The sequence below is a fragment of the Lissotriton helveticus genome, chromosome 7 (assembly GCF_964261635.1).
Source record: "Lissotriton helveticus chromosome 7, aLisHel1.1, whole genome shotgun sequence".
Taxonomy (NCBI): domain Eukaryota; kingdom Metazoa; phylum Chordata; class Amphibia; order Caudata; family Salamandridae; genus Lissotriton; species Lissotriton helveticus.
In genome coordinates, this window is record NC_136068.1 from 1,721,391,314 (window position 1) to 1,721,407,019 (window position 15,706).

Sequence of the window (15,706 nt, forward strand, 5' to 3'; positions counted from 1 at the left end):
ATTGATGCCATTGGTGAAATCCTTTTTACATCCCCAACACCCTGACCTCATAATTGTGCACTGTGGTAGCAATGACCTAGGCACTTTGACAGGGGTAGGTCTGGAAATGCTTATGAAGGACACCTTTGCACAATTGATGACACTTTTCCCCAAAACTGCCTTTGTCTATTCTAATATATGCCAAAGGCAGAAATGGAACTGGTCCAACCACTTTGTCAACAGATTGAGAAAGCTAGGAAACATGTGAATAAATCTGTTTCTGCCTTTCTCCGAGACTATCGAATAGAGTCCATCTACCACAACAATCTGCGTTTCAATATGCATGACATCTATAGGAGAGACGGTGTACATTTTACAGATGAGGGTAACAGACTCTTCCTCTTGAACTTTAGACTCTGCATTGGTACTTACTTGTAGGTACCAAAATCTCCCAATAAACACATGGGCTCTTTTTAGAGCCACCCAATATCTAAACACATACACTTCATAAATATCAGAAAAATATTCTTTTTTTTTTCCTTCAGTACGCTTATGGGACGACTTCCAATCTTCGCACAGTATGTCGTCCATACGGGCTTGGTACGCGTACGATAAATTTACCATACAAAAATAGACTTTATCACAAATTTTTTATAATCCCCGAGGACCCCATCCCCCGGGGCTCAAATGTAACGATGTGGACCGTGGGAAAAGCCCCAAGGCCTCCACGGTCCCAGCTGGCTCCCCACTTCCTGCGGGAGCCGGCATTGCTTTTCGTCACAAACAGCAGCTTACATACTTCCATTCTTCTTTCAAAGATGATTTCAACAGTTATACATTTTATAAAATAATATAGTACTGCACGCTAAAGGAGAAAAGTCAGCACAATTATGATAGAATAGAAAATAGAAAAAAAAATACTTCTACACTCAACAAACTTGTAAGCAGAGTACACACTTTAATTTAAAAGCACCCTACCACAACTAGTTTTTGAAACACATTGTACAATAAAATGCGTCAAAAAATAGGCTACATACATGGTGACGGTATCGTAACATCACATAGAAAAAAGAAAGCCACTCTTACGCTACCAGGAAAACACAACAACAGTACAAGGCCCAAATTTCCATTTTAGTGATTTCTTAGTTGCAGGTCTAGTTGTCAGATCAACACACACACTCCCTCATGGCTGGTATACACCCACACAACACCCAGTCAGCGTATCCATCACTACACATGTGACACTATGTATAAAAAAGACGGAGCGCATGTGTTGTATGCCATTTTAGAGTTGTTCCCAAAGCACCGAACAAGGGGCCCTATACTACATGCGTGGCCTCTTTCGTCACTGGGTTAGTGGTGCCCGAAGCACAGAGCGGGTGAAGAACCTGCGATGATGATGATGGGAGCAGAAGTATGTCGTTAGCCATAGAGATATCAAGACTCTGCACCATATATGAGACTTCTTTGTTGACGATCGGGGCTACATCATGAAGAAGGTGTCTTTTCCACGAAAAGGTGAGCAGTGAGGCTTGAGTACGCATCGGAGGGAGGCAAAGGGTTGTAGCTGACTACATACAAAAATGCGACTTAGTATTTTAGACAAATGCACTCCTATATAGTTTATTTATTTACATGCATACATTTTTTTCCCAATAGCAGTAACGTTTTTATAATCGCTGAAATGTCCGGAATATTACCAATACAAACGGTTCGTAGAAATGTGAGAATGAACGTGTATAAAAGCGCGATGTTATCTAACTCCAAATTAATATAGTGACAATTACCAATCATAACATTATTCTTTTAATATCTTTTAAATGTACAGCTTCATGATGGATTATGTAACAAGGTTGACGGCAATGGCACAAGGTTCGCAAAGAAGCTTGTTTCTGAAACAACGACAAGTTATCTGTGAAAGGAGAGAATGTGTCATATGCAGCAGGCGCGCAAAACACACATTGGGCTAACGGGGCTTCAGCTACAATGACATAGCTTCCTCGACCCAGACACAGTCGCACCCGAGTACGTCACAGGTCTTTTAAAGACATTTTGCTTGTTAATGAGGCTTTGATGTCCCCCCCGCTTACAGCCCCTGCAGCTCCACTCTTCTTTTTGCTTGAACTTAAGCCTCCCTGATATTTTTGACTGTGGTTTCACCTCTGGCTTCAGGTACCTCCCCCCCCTGTCGTGTGTGTCTCTCCCACGTTTTAATGTCCTTTTTCTCTTTCTCTTTCTTACTCTTTCACATTGTTTCTCTTTCTTTTTTAAAGTTTTGGACGCTGCTATCTCCACTCTGCTGTATACAACCTTATCTGAATTGAAGTGGTTAACTCTTTTGATTACAGTGAAGGCTTCTTCGACACGTAGAGCACCATCTTTCAATCACGCCAATGGCACTAGGTGACAAAGAATTTTGGGGCATATTATCAAGGAACGGCGATAAAATTATCGCCGCTTTAGCGGCAGGAAACTATAATGGGCTTGATAATACGCCCTTGAGAATTCCAATAGAAGACCATGTTCTGGTGTTAACATGGGCTTCTATTGGAATTCTCTACGGCATATTATCAAGCCCTTATCGCCGTTTTAGCGGCAGTTTCCTGCCGCTAAAGCGGCAATAATTGTAACACCGTACCTTGATAATATGCCTCATTGTTTCCAAAACAACAACACATTATTTGTGAAAGGAGAGAGTGGGTAGTGTGTAGCAGCTTGATTATGTAGAAATATATAATTACCTCCGAGCAGTGACAACAGACAGGTTACAACAGTCTGAAAAACAGATCTACAAGCTTATTGCGCCACTTTTGTGTCACTTTTAACATGGGAAAACTGGCGCAAGGAGCTGGTAAATCTGCGTCTCACTTTTCAAGAAAAAATCTCAACTCCAGACTCTGTGAGACACTTTTAATGTTCATTTCTCTCTCTTTCTCTCTCTCACTCTCTGTGACATCATTTCTCTTTCTCTTTTAAAGTTATAGACACTGCTGTCTACTTTGACCTGTAGAAGCACAGTTAAATTCAAGTTGTGAACTATGGTGGCCGCACTGTTTATACAAGGTAAGCACAGCGTCCTAGATATACAATGCCTCCATTGCAATGCATTAGAAATAAGTCGGTGTATTTACAATCCCGTTGTGCCACTTTTGTGTCAGTAACGCAGTAGGCACTTCCATATAGACACCACTTGAACGCGGGACTATAACAGAAGTGAAATGTACTAGGCACACTGCACACGTAAAATCGTACTGTTACCTCCACTTGTAATTCTTCACATTATCTACATAACTTTAAATTCTTTTTTCTTTTTTGTTTTGCAGATTACCTACCCAACGTCTTTTGGAGTCCACATCACAATTTGTTTATAATACTGTTTTTTAAAGTTATTTTTCTAGTTGTTTATTACATTATCTTTAAGTTACGTTTACAGTTATTGTTGTTTTAATAAAAGTTAATAAAAAAACGATATACTTGGTTTTTTTGGGGGGAGGGGGGACGGTCTACAACAAAAATAACATTTATAATTTGAAGTACTATAGTAAGATGTTTGACAGTAGGGTTGAAAAGTACTGGCTGCACAATAAGTTATATGTTCTCTGGATGGACTACAACATAGAAAGGAAATCAAAGTAAAACAAAAAAATGTGTACCACATTTATAAACCTCTTGCAATAATTTCCCGTGCAAACCTACCCCCCTACAAAATTAACTGTGTGGGCCTCAATGACGCCCCTCAAACCACGAAAAGGACTACCCCCCGGAGATTTCTATATTGTGTGAGGGAGGCTGCATGGCCCACTGCCTGATGCCCTGGAGTCCGCCACACCCAGACCTGGTTCCTACAGTGTCCTGGGGGTCAACAGCCATTGCAACGCGGTCATAACCACGTGTGACCGTCACCACAAATTCATTAGCACACATATGGCTTTACCACGTATACTTTTACAACTAGTATACATTTACCACGCATAATAAAGCCATAAACATCCTAATAGTTTTGTGGTGACGGACACGCGTTGTAATGGCTGTGGCTTACGTGTTTCAAATTAGATTTTAGGTATGCGTGTGACAAAGTCTGATAACATCAGAGTCCAAGGACAAACACCGTGGTGTCTGTGGGAGGAAATCTCATCGATCACAGAAAACATAGGCGGAGGGTAAAATGAAACTAACAGGTATAATAAAAATAACGGAAGAAAACTACTGAAATGGCGGTGGACAGAGTATGTAATCAACGTTTGGCGCCTCGGCAATACGTTTCAAATAAATATAGATAGAATATGATGATTAATATATTACAAAAGTATAGCAGCGGATGACCGACACGGCCCGGGAAAAGAAAGCAGCAAATTTAATACCTGAAATGAGGACAGCTTTGCTTGGCGAACTTGAAGATAAAAACAGAAACATGGGATTGGAAACGAGGCTGCGCATGCGTAGAGAGTACAACTGGTACACAAAAAAAACTGGAAAGTTTTGCATACTATCATAGAAATATAGCTCTTTTTTTAACCAGTAAAGTTAGTTCTCAAAAATTACAGGTTTTTTTAGCCACAATGCCCCCACGATCCCAGACGGCTCCCCACGTCCATACTTCAAAATGAAACCCGAGGGGGTGCCTTTCCCCGGGTCTCGGAGCCCCCATTATGAAAAAAATGCTCCCGAGATTTAGCCCCCTCGGGGGCTAATTAAGAATAAAACAGTCTTCTAGTTTTTTTTCCTTTTTCACCACGTACGCGTACAATTCAAGTACCCTGTAATTTTTTTATTTTAATAAAATAAATAAATTTGGGGCCTAAAGATCCATGTGGGACCCCCTGAGCAGGCCTAGAGGGTCAACATGTTTCTACCCAACCCCCTTTCCTTATTTCTCAACTTTGTTTTACTGTTTTCCTGTGACTCGGTTCTAGCGACGCACAAGATGGCTGCCAACACTTCCTGGTTTGGAGTGTTGACAGACAGTTGACAGCCAATCAGCATGCAGCTCGTGCTCGTAATTGTACGGATTTCCGTACGTGTGCGGTACTACGTCTCTAGATATCGCTATGATTTACTTTTAATTTTCTCAGAAACTACTGAACGGATTTAAACCATTTAACAAAAAGCACAATCTGCGAACCGAACTCTACCTCTCCTACACCAAATTTGGTGTAATTCCGTTCAGCCATTCGGGCTGTAGCCCTGGCTAAAGGTCCGAATGGAAAATTGCATGGGGAAAACACGTTTTGGGACCCCCCTTTTTTCTCAGCCCCCACTTGACGAATCACCCCCAAACTTTCAGGGAAGGATCAGAGCGGGCCATTTTCTTGGAGAAATTCGCTAAGATTCGTCCACCGGCGAATGTTGTGGATTTCCTATGGAAAGTTGGTCCTAACTATAACTACCTACTGGCGAACGCCAGTAGATTTGTTCAAGGTGTCAGCAGACACTGAAACGCGTTGGTTGTGCAAAACCTGGAATCGTAAATAAACTAAGATAACAACTTCAAAAGTACCCGTGAGTGCGAATCTTTCTTCGTGAGGAGAGTGGGAAGAATATATATATCTTTCCAATTTGTTTTGCTGTAGTGTAGTCAAATGTTTACAATATTGTGTAATTTGCACCAGCATGCATTCGACACCTTATTTGACTATGTATATATAGTCGTGTAATTTGCACTTTTGCATTAGCACTTTATGAGGATATACAACCTCAAACCCAATTCTGTTTATTTTATCCTTATTATTTGGGTCCAGTTCTTAGACATTATCTACATTATGACAAGAATCTGCATATACTATATCAGCACTTTACTGTTAAAATGTATTTATATTTATAGTTATATTTATGTATGAATCTTGTTATTTGTTTGAATTTGGTAACCCATATATATTTTATAGACTTGCGCATAATGCACTTTATTGCTTATTTGCACATGGATAAGGTCTCATCCATAATATTACATTGGATTTATGTAAACTTTAAATATAGCACAACGGAAATGGCAGGCAGTTATTTAGCCTGATTTCAAATGTTTGGTGTCCAATTTATTTTATTTTATTTTTGGTCACATATTGCATTTTGTAAGGATTATTGTATGGACTTTGGAAATGTGGATTTTAACCCCAAAAAAATGTGTGGATTTTAACCACTTTATACTGTTTGAAACAGACCAGAGCAGGAGTAATGTTTTGGAAAACAGACTACAAAGCACTATAATTGTAGTATGTCCTCTATCTCTATGATCACATGGTGTAATGCAAGAGAAAGAGAAAAAAATGTAACTTGGAAAAAACTGTGGAGCACAAGGTATTTAACTGTGGTAGTCTTACTTACTGATTGTCTGTGAGCAAGGGCGGATGCCCGAAACGCGTCAGATTTTGTTAGGCTCAGCTTTTAAATAAACTTCTGTGCCTTCAATTACGCTGGATTCGTGTAGTTTTCCTTGGTCGTACAATACGGAGCTTTGGGAGGCTGCAGCTGTTGCATATATATATATATATATTCACTGAAAAAAACATAGGTTATAGACCATATATAGTTAGGAATTAGCATTTAAAAAACCTTTTTTTACTCACACAAAACCATTGAAATTCCATATTTAGTTAGTTGTACTAACTATATATCGCGCACCCGCAATCCACTGCTGATCATGTCACATATTACATCATTCATGACATGGTCAGTGACATCACTGATGACATCACTGATGACATCTCAAATGACATCACTGATGACATCACTGATGACATCTCAAATGACATCACTGATGACATCACTGATGACATCTCAAATGACATCACTGATGACATCACTGATGACATCTCATTTGACATTACTGATCACATCACTGATGACATCATTCATGTGATAATACGATGAACCTCTTCAGACTCTAATATAACCTTAGATACACTCAGTGTAAACAGACACTCACAGACTGTCACTCATCCATGGAGTTACTCAGACACTTAGTCAGTCATGCAAAGAATCAATCACACCTCCATTTCCTCAACTATACAGTTATACACACCTTACTTATTCAAACATATACTAACACATATTTACTCTCTTTTACAATGCCTGATACAAGTACACAATGATCCATACAGCCACTCACACATTCACTGGCTCTTATGCACAGTTATTTATATATGTCAACTGTCACATGTACTGTGTTTTACATATGTACTTACTTTGACATGTAGCACTGAGATATCCATTCACTCACCAATGCACTCAGTCAACCGCCCATACAGGTGTTTCCACATGCACTTTTGAACCCATACATCTATTGAATTAACTGCTAACACATCTATGCACAGAGTCATACACCTCCCAGCCACCCACACACACACACTCAGTCTCCCATACAAATACTTGGGCAACCAATCAATAACCCATATACTTACTCATATAGCTACTGATCAACACATGCAGCAGTTTACAGAACAACAGACATAATGATGCACAAATTAAGACAGTTTAGTCACTAACTCATGCACTCAGTGACACACATTTATTCACTCACTCATACAGTCAATCATGCACCTAATAAATCCTTCATCCAGACACTTATACATCCACTCATTCTTCAATATGTAAGACATATTTTAACTTTACAGAAACATACAGTCACTGGATGTTGTCATCAGTGATGTCATTTGAGATGTCATCAGTGATGTCATCAGTGATGTCATTTGAGATGTCATCAGTGATGTCATCAGTGATGTCACTGACCATGTCATGAATGATGTAATATGTGACATGATCAGCAGTGGATTGCGGGTGCGCGATATATAGTTAGTACAACTAACTATATATGGAATTTCAATGGTTTTGTGTGAGTAAAAAAAGGTTTTTTAAATGCTAATTCCTAACTATATATGGTCTATAACCTATGTTTTTTTCAGTGAATTTCAATGGTTTTTTAATAGCAAATAACAAAAGCTTTAAAATGTATTTTTCTTTAAATCAAAAAATATATTTTACATGTTTTTAATACTTTTTTTTTTTAATTATATTTTTTGTTTCGCTCCCGGTACGCTCCCGGTTAGCTTCCCGTTAGCGCAATTTGGTGCCGCGACCCGGTCCGCGAACCGGTAAACGTTCCGTTTCCGCAACTGCTGCGTTAGAAAACAACATCGTGACGCGTCGCGTCAGCGTGACGTATCGCGTTGTCGCGTAATACATCATATGACGCGCCAAGGTAGCGTACCCGGAAGCGAACTGGTACGCGAACCGAGGCGCGAAGCGCTGCTTCCCGGAAGCGATCCGGGACGCGGCCCAAAGCGCGTAACGTAAACACAACAAGTCATGTGACTCGGTAATAACACTTTTCATTGGTTCATTTCACTTTTGGTTTCCTAATGATGCAAGACTAGGTCATGTGACCTAAAAGTAACACTTTTCATTGGTTTAGAACTATTGCTTTTCCCAAATGATGAAAACCCCTCCTTCTTTCCTCACTCTGACTTTCATCTTTGTGAGAGAAAGACCCTTTGTGATTAGTGAGCAATGGCTTCATTAGTAGCTTCAGCTGGTGCTTCCCCACCACCTCCACCACATCCAAAGAAGAGAGGACCACCTGCTGAAGTTATCATTCAGCAAGAGGAGGAAGAAGAGGAAGAAGAGGAAGAGCAGCAAGAGAGGCAATTTTTGCGTGAGGAGCCCAGGAGGTCTCATGTGAAAGTAAATTATATTTGGCAATTTTTTAGTTATCCCCAGGGCCAAAAAAAAGTCAATGCACGGTACGTAACTTGCCTTATATGTAAAGAAAGCCTGTCCAGAGGCACCGAGAAGAAGTACAGTTACGGCAATTACACGATGCATCGCCATATGAGTAGGTGGCATCCTAACAACTACAGTGCTGCGCAGTTACGTGACCAGCAAGATAATCCTCCTTCTATGGCCAGAAGATCAGTTGTGCAGGAAGTGACGGGACCAGAGGCGAGGGAGTTGGTCCCAAATATTCAGATGAAATTCGGGGAAGTGAAACAAGTGTGCGTGCATTGCAATGAGTTCATTTGCTACAGAGAAAGTAGCATCACTCTGATCAACAGAGCTATCGACAATCATGTTTGTCGGAAACGCCCCAGACAATAAATTCTTTTTTTTTTATTGCTCCTGTTGAGCCCTTTACAATGAATCGTTTTCGTTTCCCCCCCCAAAAAAACCAAAAAATATATAAAACTGTTCAGAAAATACAAAAAAAGTAAAAAAATGTTCAGAAAAATAATAAAAAAAATATAAAACAACAAAAACAATAAAAAAAAAAGTTCTTTTCAGAACTACCTCCCCGTTATAAAAAAATTGGTAGAATATTTGGAACTCTGCCAACCTCTATTTCTTTTGGTTCGCTTCCCCGTTCGCTCTCCGGTACGCGAACCGGGAGCGAACCCAAAAATTTTTTTTACAAAAAAGAAGAGTAATTATAAGGGAAGGAAACAGACAGTTATGTTAAAAGAAAGACAGCTATAGGGAGTAAAGTAGAGATACTGTTTAATAGATCTATTTACTGAAGAAAAGATTTAAGAGAATATAATTGTGAAAAACAAAATAGATAAGGAAGTGAGAAAAAAAAAGAGAGTAGAAGAATAACAAACAAGAGTTTCTTAGAGAATGTGAATGAATAATCAAATTAAGATTAAAACATCGGAAGAACAGAGAGAAAAAACACAATGCAGAAAAGAAGAAGTAACAGAAAAGGAATGATTGAAACAGCAAAGAAATGTAAATAACATAGGGGCATATTATCAACATAGGCGATAAAAATGTTGCTGCTTTTATCAGCAGAAATCTGACACTAAAGACGCTTTTGCGGCAGTTTTCTGCCAATATTTACTGCTTTTATCGGCAGAAAACTGCCGCTAAAGCCGCTTTTCCAGAAGAAAACTGCTACTAAAGCCACTTTTGCGGCAGTTTTCTGCCGATAAAAACACTGATAAATGTATTGCCTGTGTTGATAATATGCCCCTTACTGTGCTTGAACTACAGAGAGAAAGCATAATGAACAAGTAGTGAAAGAGTGATCAGTCAGAAACAGTGAGAGTAATAGAGACAGAGTGAGTGAACAAGAGTGACAAAGTATGAGAAGAGAGGGACTGACAAAAATAGTGGAAGGAGTAGAGTAAGTAAGTAATAGAGAAAGGATTGAGGGAAGTAGCAAAGGCAGGAAAGTGAGGGTTAAAGAAATGAAGTAGTGAAACTAATAGAAGTTAAATGTGATAGAAATGTAACGAAAAGAGTACAAAACATTTACCTTATAATTGTCGTTAACTTAGTCACTTGTAATTTTTATACTTTCAATCTGTGAAAGAGAGAACAAACATTTGAAAAATATTAAAACATGTATTTAAAAATTAGAAAAGACAAGGGAAAAGATTGAAGGACAAACAGTTTTTCAATAACTTTGACACTTACAGAAGCCTCTGCTTCTCCATGCCCCTACACAGTCCTAAAAATATACATTTTAAACCAACAGTATCTTGATGCAGATGAAGTGAGGCCTATCTTGCAATATGGTGCATCTTTTGCATTGCTGCTGTCTCACAACAGTGATGCAATGGCAGCGCAAAAGAGGTGCAAAGCCATCATAAAATTGCCCTTAACATTTTAAATAACTGTTTCAGGATGCCAATAAGATGTGTCCTATCCAGAGGTTTGTTTCAGGTGACGCCTACTCAGGGTTCCAAATGAAATTTCGAGTTGTTGAAGAGTACAGAGGAGATAATACATGTGAAGGCCTACCAATGAAGTAAGTCATGTACACTTCACTCTTGAACAAAGGCCAGACCTCTTTTGTGTCTGTGGACAGACCTAAACTTAATCTGCACAATGTCATTCGTAAACTTAGGAAACACAGGTGATGTAATTGAAAAATGTGGAGTTTCTTTTCCTCATTTCACAATCACATCACCTGTGTTTCCTTTGCTTAGGTATCTCATAGTGCAGATGGAGTCTAGCATATCAAAGAGTACACAGAAGTTGAGCAGTGTATACAACAATTTTGACATTTACAGAAGACTCAGGGGCATATTACCAACCAATAGAGATAATTGTTGTCTCTAACTTGTTTAGAGACAAAAATTATCGCCGCAAATCGGTGATTTTTATCGCAGATAAACCTTGCTATTAGCAAGGTTATTCGCAAATGCGATAAAAAACGGCCGCAATGCATGAATATCGCTGAAAAGTCAGCGATATTCATGCATTATCGAGCAAATGCTTTTAGCCATGTTATCCACCTCCCATTGGATAACATGGCTAAGAACTGCTCCTGGGCAGGTGTTAGCTTTTGGAGATATTCGCGCTTAGCGCGAATATCTCCAAAAGTTGGTAATAGGAGATAGCGATGTTAGCGACTGTTTCCAGTCGCTAACATCTTGGCACGCCCACTTTGCATGTCATTAGTGATAAATATCACTGACATGCAAAGCGGGGCCCAAGATGGTCACTATCTCCTATTAGCTGTCGCTAACTGGTGTTAGCGACAGCTTGGTAATAGGGAGATAATTTTATCTCCGCTTTCTTGTCTTTTAAAGCCAAAAAAGCGGAGATAAAGCCCTTGATAATATGCCCCTCAGCTTCTTATCTTGTTGGAGATGAAGTGAGGCCTGTCTTGCAACATGGTGCATCTTTTGCATCACTGCTGCATCGTTTCATGTGGCACGGGTTTTTTACAGCATGACACATCTGCCTAGATGCATCAATTTGTAATTTTGTCGCCTCATAGCAAATCTTTTCCACCGCCAATGCGTCACAAAAGTGACGCACAGTGTCGCAAAAGAGGCATACACCTATCATAAATCTGTCCCTAACATTTTAAATGATTACTTCAGGATGACGATAAGGTGTGGCCTCTCCAGAAGTTTTTTTAAGGTGAGGCCTACTCAGGGTTGCAGATCAAATTTACGCTTGTTGAAGAATACAAAGGACATAATACATGTGAAAGCCTACCAATGAAGTAAGTCATGTCCTCTTCACTCTTGAACAAAGGCCAGACCTCTTCTGTGTCCGTGGACAGACCTAAACTTCATCTGCACAATGTCATTCGTAAACTTAGGAAACACAGGTGATGTAATTGAAAAATGTGGAGTTTCTTTTCCTCATTTCACAATCACATCACCTGTGTTGCCTTTGCTTAGGTATCTCATAGTGCAGATGTAGTCCAGCATATGAAACAGTACCCAGAAATGCACACTGCATGCAAGAACTTTGACACTTACAAAAGCTTCAGCTTCTGCATGCCCCATACACAGTGCTAATTATATACATTTCAAACTGATGGTATCTTGCTGGAGATGAACTAAAACCTATCTTGCAACATGGTGCATCTTTTACACAAAACTGACCCACAGCGACGCAAAAGAGGCGCACGGCCTTCATAAATCTGATCCTAACATTTTAAATGATTGTTTCAAGATGCCGATAAGGTGTAACCTATCCAGAGATTTGTTTCAGGTAAGTCCTACTCAGGGTTGCAGATGAAATTTAGGTTTGTTGAAGAATACAGAGGAGATAATACATGTGCAGACCTACCAACGAAGTGAGTCATGTCCACTGCACTCTTGAACAAATGTCAGACCTCCTCTGTCTCCTGGAACAGGCCTAAACCTCATCTACACAATGTGATGTGTAATGTTAGGAAACACAGGTAATATAATTGAAAAACGTGCAATTTTTTTTGCTCATTCCACAATCATATCACCTGTGTTTCCTTTGCTTAGGTATCTCATTGTGGAAATGTAGTCTATCATATGAAAGACTACGTAGAATGTGAGCACTCTATGCAACAACTTTGACACTTACAGAAGCCTCTCCTTCTCCATTCCTCCTACACAGTTCTAAATGTACATCATAAATACAAACAGTACATAATTAATTATACATGTTAAATGGTTTATTTTTGCTGTTCTCAGAATGTGTCAAATTTCACTAAAAACAGTGACTTGAAGGTATTCATCATATAACAGCGGGGAAAAAAAAACACAATCAAAATGATTGTGTTTAAAAAACCCATACAACATAACAAATCAGAATTCAGAACTCCTTAAAATTAACTTACTTTCCATGACGTCGAAGGATGTCCTATGAACAGCTTACACTCTGTTGTGCTGTTATTACTTTCAGCCCGCCACTTTCTGAAAGAAAACCTCCATCGTTTTGAAAAATATGTTACATACAATAAATGACTTCTCGCTCTCTACCACACGTTTCCACAAGGCCAAATCATGTAAGAGCCATTTATAACTCTTGAAATTCTTGTAAGCCAATCCCGTCATTTTGTATTTCCGCAACTTTCAGAATTAAAATGTTGAAGACCATTTTCACAATCCTGGACTAGTAATATCTTACCCTTCTTGCTCACTCATGTTCTACATTTCCTATGACACTGATACTGCTTACTATGAAGCAGACTTACACTACCTCTATGACTACTACAATTATTTAATTCTCTACATCACTTTTAATCACAAAGCAATATAAAACAGTAGACAGCATTGCAGACTTACATTCCCTCTACTCCATGTTTTGATTGGCTGCTTCAATTAGCTTATAAAAAGAAACAGTTTTTCTGAACTCATTCAAAGTGCAGTTATTTTTCCATGACGTCAACTGTTATGGTAAGAAGTTATGTCTCTGTACTACACTTATCCTCAAGGCCAAATCGTGTAGGAGCCATTAGAACCTCTTGAAATTCCTCAGAGCACATCCCGAGATTCTTTCCCTAAAATTTTGGTTTTAAAAACACCAGGTAAGAATTTTTAAGGTCATACGGCAATTTTTTTTTTTGAAAATTAAAACAGAATCGTTGCAGAATGACCAGCCATTTCTAGACTTTAAATAAGCTGTGTAATGTCCTGATGTTATTGAAGGACCGTCATGATATATAATTGCTGCAGTTACAAAAGTCCTTCCTGATATTGACAACTGTGAAGCCACAAAATTTTTAATTAAAGTTGTCAATTTTGTTCCATCAGGCCTACATCGTTGGAACATTAAAATGACATACTGGCCATATGTTCGTGTAAATAATGTTGACATCATTTCAGATTTACATTGGCTACACTCCATGTTGTGATCAGCTGCTTTTACTAGCTTATTAAAAGAGACTGATTTACTGTCTGGCAAAGTTAAATATATAAATCTTTCTGAGTCTACACTAGTAGTACTTGATACCCTACAGTTCTCGCAGTCATGCTGCCATTGATAAGAAAGCCCAAACAGGTGATCTACATCTACACCTTCAGCATGCAATACATCAAGTATATACATTAAAAACTCCTGACAATCTTGCTGAATATTTTGAGAGAATTGTGTTTGACCTGAACATCTGTCTAACAGATTTCGAATTTCAGACACACTTTCTATTTTTGTTCTATCAGTGCTACATTTCTCTAACACAGAATTTAACAAACTGCAAAATCTTTGATCAGAATTGACCACAATCTCTTCTTTTACATTTTCTAGAGAAAACAAAACATTAACCACTACATTAGCATAGCAGTTGACACCAGAACTGTTTTCAAATTGAAAACCAACAACATCTTCAACAGAATTCTTTTTGTTTCTGCTTATAATTTCAGGTTCATCGACTTTTCGTCTTTTTGCTACAACCTCCCTAGTATTGGTCACATTTCTTCGTTTCCGGCCTACCACACGTTTCTCAAACAAAGGATATTGAGGCAAATGTGGCGCATACTCTCTTCTTACCCTATTGTATTCCTTAACACAATCTAGATCCGCACAAATGTTTGTGACATCACACTCAATCAAGTACAATCCCGATAAAGTTCTAACTCGTGACAATGCCACATATGCCATACCCTCCTTGAACACAGAACTGCCAATATTCACCAATTCACTGTCTACACTTAAACTTTGCGATTTATGGATTGTCACCGCATATGCCAAGCAAACAGGAAACTGCTTACGGCGAACATATAAGTCTTTTACAAGCAAAAATCTAGCAGAACAACGACCAATTAGCTGTACTTCCTCAATGCCATCAAATTTAATTTTTAAAAATTCAATTCCATCTCTATTTCTGTATTTCACAAAATCAACAACATTACCCATTGATCCATTTACCAGACCTCTTTCATCATGTAAATTCCTTCTTAAAATTATACGGCAGTTTAAGCACACATTCAGAGTCTTTTCAAAACCTGCAGTTTTAGATATAGTCTTCTCTAATGAATCCAATTTTGTTTTCAAATTCTCAGACAAAATAATTGTTGATCCCATATGCTCTACTCTGTCAATAGCTTCCAGTTTCACAATCTCTTGCTTTTCTAAATGCAACATTTTGTTGTTGAAGATGGCACATTCTGCAAGAGTTGGCATCAAACATATTCCAGATTTCTTCTCAGTAATTTTCTGAAAAATATTCTCAGGCACAACATCTTGTTCTGGATATATATTTGACAGTAATCGTGCATGTAAAGCTTCTTTCCCATGCTCGGTCACTTTTCCAATTCTAACATCTTGTAGAATATTCTTGTAAACTTCATCCTTCGCCTGACTCATATTTTCATGCAGTTCAGCATAATTGAAGTTTAACCATATATTGACGTTGCCAATGCTCCCTAGGCACTTCCTGGTATCTTCATGCGTGAGCATTTTGAACACAGGTTGTCCTTTCACTGGTGTCAGCTGCAGAAGATCTCCGAAAACAATGATGTGTTTGCCACCAAATAACACATCATACTCTGTTTTGAGAACTTCTTGCATTCTCAAATGC